At 39.5% G+C, this 4,659-nt stretch overlaps 1 protein-coding gene across 1 annotated transcript in view; it reads right to left on the bottom strand.

The window, feature by feature from the left end:
- The window catches only part of LOC116223444 (E3 ubiquitin-protein ligase TRIM39-like), a 6,882-nt gene extending 6,317 nt beyond the window's left edge, over positions 1 to 565 (bottom strand). The window contains exon 1 of the mRNA XM_031580141.2: positions 1 to 565. This exon is cut by the window's left edge and continues 504 nt beyond it. The gene's annotated coding sequence lies outside the window, so the exon portion shown is untranslated.
- Between the last annotated feature and the right edge of the window lie 4,094 nt (positions 566 to 4,659).

The raw sequence follows: 4,659 nt of genomic DNA on the forward strand, positions 1-4,659 counted from the left end.
ACCTGTGTATGCAAGCATGGCAACCTCTCCAACGTCTTTTTGAAAGCAACTATGTCCAGTTTGAGTGTTTTTAAATTAGATTCTCACCGCTGGAACATTTGTAGAGGTGTAACGTGGAACAAAGCTGCCGTCTGGCACTGAGCTTCACTTCCTCATAACCAGTGTTGGCTCCTCCCATCTTCTCTCACACTCTCTGCTAAACACCGCCCTCTCTCTCCCTCTGTGTGTGCAGAAGTCCTGTAAAGAGTCGTTAACAGTATTATTGACTTATTTATCATACCTGCCAACTCTCCCGTTTTACCGGGTTTCTCCCGTATTCTGACCCATCTCACGCCCCCCTCCCGTTTTGTCATTTCTCCCTGTAATCTCCCGTATTTTTCGAGGTCCAAACGTATTTAATTAATAATCAAATCAAAATGTTTGTCCAATGTTCTAAAGTTGCCAGATCATGTATGAAACGCAATTATGTCTTACACAATAAATACACTATACCATTTTAACCCATTTGTCAATCTGCCAACCTACATCCTATTGCGCAGTTGACCTTTCTGCGCAGGCTATAGACGCGCGAAGTTGAAACTGCAGGGGAAAGGGAAATGGAGAATGGCAGAAGGCGACGCCGGTGTACCACTGAAGAAGTTGAAATATGTTTGTAAATTTAAGTCTTGTTGAAGTTGTTGGACAGAAGAGTTTCCATGCATGTCGAACAGTCATAATAGTCATGCTTTTTGCAATGCGTCAATGTCAAGTCTCAAAAACATATCCGTGCTGCCGAGGCACAAAAGGGCACTCAGACAGGCAATATCAAATGACATCACTAAGGGACAGACCGAACAAGAGCAAGTGCTGCAGGCCGAACTGAAAATGGCAATGTTAGTCGCCAAAACGACATCTCGTTTTCCTTTTGTGATAAGTATCCAGCCAGATTCTGGGGCCTTGTAGGGAAAGATGAGTGCTTCAGTCAGTTGGTTAGGCTGATGAAGGCATTACTTTGCATTCCACATAGCAATGCCTCCTCAGAGAGGACTTTCAGTATGGTTAAACCAAAATAGTTACAGAGAATAGAACAAATTTGAACAACAGCACTTTGTACTCTCTCTTGTCTTCAAAATAAACTATACTAAGCCTCTTTCAAAGTACACCCCATGTAAGAAAACACTTAGGGCAGCCAAGTCAGCCACCTACATATTCAATACTCCAAAACAGTAGTTTTAAATTATAATGCATATCCTGATACCTGTGCAAGGCTTAGCCTACATCAACTGTTGCGGCGATGTTCATGTGAATGATTTTTGTTGAAATATAAATAATAAGTTATAGCAATAATTAGTTGTTATAATAATAAATAAGTGATTGTGAATAAATGAATTGTGAATACATAATAATAATAAATAAATAAATTAGTTTTGTTAATAAATCCAATTATTGTGTATTTATTTATATACTGAAGACTACATAATACATAATACATAATACATACGTTGTCTATACATACCTACATGCACAACATCCCTCAAAACAGCATTGGCCCACCTCTGCCATCCATGCCACTTCCATGCCACTTCAACCCCCCCCCGCCACCGCCGGAATATCCCAGATTTCGCCACTCAAATGAGTGAGTGGACATTAAATATATGTATCTATATAACTATTTTGAGAAATGTTCACGTTTTTATGTGTTACCTCTGCCAGTCACCAACATGAGAGAGTGGAGGTTTGGTGTTAGCATGTTTAGCTAGCCAGCTAACAGTTAAATGAGTTCAGCCACGTCTGTGAACCCATTTGCTTACAATTTGTAGCTTTTGATACAGTTTTCCTCTGTGTATTTCCAGACGTAAAACAGCTCAGAATGATACTCAGCCGTCTCTCTCATCATATAAACTGTCACCATTGTAGGCAATAGTGATAGAAGTGCATAAAGTCTGGACAAAATGAAAGTAGTCTAGTGCGCTGTCTACTGTCAATTCTGTCGGTGGTGAACTGGTCTGCTGGTCTATGGATCCTTGAAGATTTCACAGTACACAGAACAGGCCAGATCCTCTTTACAGTTTGTTCCAAGCATTTTCACACTTGGTTCAATACCATGTACACTTTCTCAAAACACTTAACACATCCATCCAAAATGTTTGTTTTTGGTGTCTTGACAACAGCTTGCCATGAAATATTTGTGGGATATGTGGAATCTTAGGGGTGGATAAGATGTGCTAAAGATTCAAGGCAAGGGAGAATGTGGTAGTACTGTAATTGTGAAGTTCATAAAATGTCACCACGGATCAGCATTAGAGCTGCAGGAGACTTCTAGAGGTAGTCTCATGTGTTGTTGTTTCACTTACTGTACTGGGAAAGAAAAGAGTCTGCACACCTTTTTTGTACTATAGTATACCACAGAAAATGTAGCAGGGAGCGGTCTTGAGGCATACAGCTGAATTTCATATTTAATTCAATTCAATTCAATTTTATTTATAAAGCACCAAAATAATAAAATTGTCTCAAGGTGCCTATTTATTTAACAATATGTACAAGGTGTCTTACGCTTTTCTTTTCTTTTGAAATGCAACACTAAGAAAATAAAAAATAAAATAAAGGATAGAGCAACACATAATATATGCATTTTGCCATGCTTCAAGTTGTCTGTGTTTTTTAGTTCATTGTACATTGAGCGATAAAGTAGTTAGAAAGAGCTTATGCTATAATTATGGCAGCATGAGTCACTACTGGGTGAAGTATGAAGTGTGTTGGTGGCTGTAGTGCATTTTGCACCAAAGGTTAACTGGTGTGCTGAGGTGGTGTGTCTGTAAATCGCACTGTGTGAAGAGTTTTGAAAAAGTCGACATGGTATTGAGACAAGTGTGAAAATGATTGGAAAAAACTATAACATGCTAGGTTGTAATTACAGACAAATAACCACAAGATTTCAGACCAAAGACACAAGAGTTATTGTCTTGTAAAATGACTTAATTATTTAATTATGTAGATTTGATGATGCATATTTTCGGTGCGTGTTGGTCATTGTTAACGACATTGTTAAAAACTAAAAATACCAATAATCCTTCAATTTGGAATATTAGCAGACTTCAGATCATGTGACACCTCTGGATATTCTTAAGGCAACTAACCATAGAACCAAGTCATTCAGAATTCATAATGAATGGGGACATATTAACAGCAAGTTATCATTAACCTGACGAAGGGAAATGACATCAGCTCTATCTGAACTGCTCTACTGTTACTGAGGCCTTCACTGGTAAGATCCTCAAAGGAGAGATCTTACTGACATTAAAGTATGGATAGACTCTCTCAGTGAAAGTGTGTGTGAGAGTGTGTAGATGTGTGTTATTATCAGGGTCAGAGAATGACAGCTCTCCTCTGTCCCAGTCCAGCTGCACTCTGATCCTCTGGAGTTTCTGATTCACTGTGAGGAGAGTGGAGGACTGTGGTTTAGACCGTGCTCCATATTTACCATCTTTATAATATACATGCCACCATCCACTCATGGAGTTATAGTTTCCCTTCCTCTGGAGAGACTCTGTCATCACACCCACACCCCACCATGTGTTCTCTCCAACCTCCACATCCCAGAAGTGAGTCCCTGAGTTAAAGCCCTCAGAGCCCAGGACACTGCCATATTGATCAAATCTCTCTGGGTTATCAGGAAGCTGCTGTCTCTCATCACCATGTCTCACACTGGTCAGATCCTCAGACAGGATGAGATCTGGGTGTGCAGTGTTGGGATCCAGAGTCACAGGAGCTGCAGAGTGAGAAACACAAATGGTTTAGGTGGAAAGAGCACACAAAAAGAGATACATGCAATTCTCGAACACAGTTAAGAAGAATTTAAGAAGGAATTCGTTCTGAATTGGATTTAGGAAAACATTTGGCATTCATGAAAGTTTTCTCATCTGGGATTTATTCTGAACTTCAGAAGACTTTCCGAACTCGAAATAGCAGTCGTAAGTCGGCCAGAGTTTTCTCAAATGCGATTCCTTGAGGTTTTTTGAGGAATCGCATTTAAGAAAACTCTCTGTGTTAGAAGTGTTAATCAATTTGTGAGAAATCGTTGGTGATTGCGTTCACATCAACTCTACATTCATCCTCGGATTAAAATAATTATAATAATAATAATTACGAGAATATTTGTATCATTAACAATTGCGTTTCACATGTATAGTCTAATGTAGATTCTACGAGGCACCGTGATGTCATAAAATAAATAAAATGACTACACTAGAATGCTGCGCTCGTCTAGTGAGCGTCGTTTGGCACTGCCGTCTGTGCAAGTACGGCAATCCAGAATTTTCATTTGTAGTTCCACGTTGGTGGAACGAACTGCCTAGCACTACCAGAGCAGGGGCGTCCCTCTCAACCTTTAAGAAGCTTTAGAAGACCCAACTCTTCAGAGAGCACCTCCCTTCCTAACTGGCACTTCGACTAGTGCTTAACTTGCACTTACAGCAGTTACATTCCTGCACTTCGTTTTTATTTTCTATTTAGTTTTTCTATTTCTTATGTAAAGTAGTATTTATTGTTACACTAGGTCTCTATTGCTCGTAGCTTGACTGTTCTCTCCTGTCGCTTTGGACAAAGGTGTCTGCTAAAAGACTGCATGTGAATGTGATTGTACACGAACACTGCAAATGTAAGTGAATAAATGAATAAGCA

The sequence above is a fragment of the Clupea harengus genome, chromosome 2 (assembly GCF_900700415.2).
Source record: "Clupea harengus chromosome 2, Ch_v2.0.2, whole genome shotgun sequence".
In the NCBI taxonomy this organism is placed as follows: Eukaryota; Metazoa; Chordata; class Actinopteri; order Clupeiformes; family Clupeidae; genus Clupea; species Clupea harengus.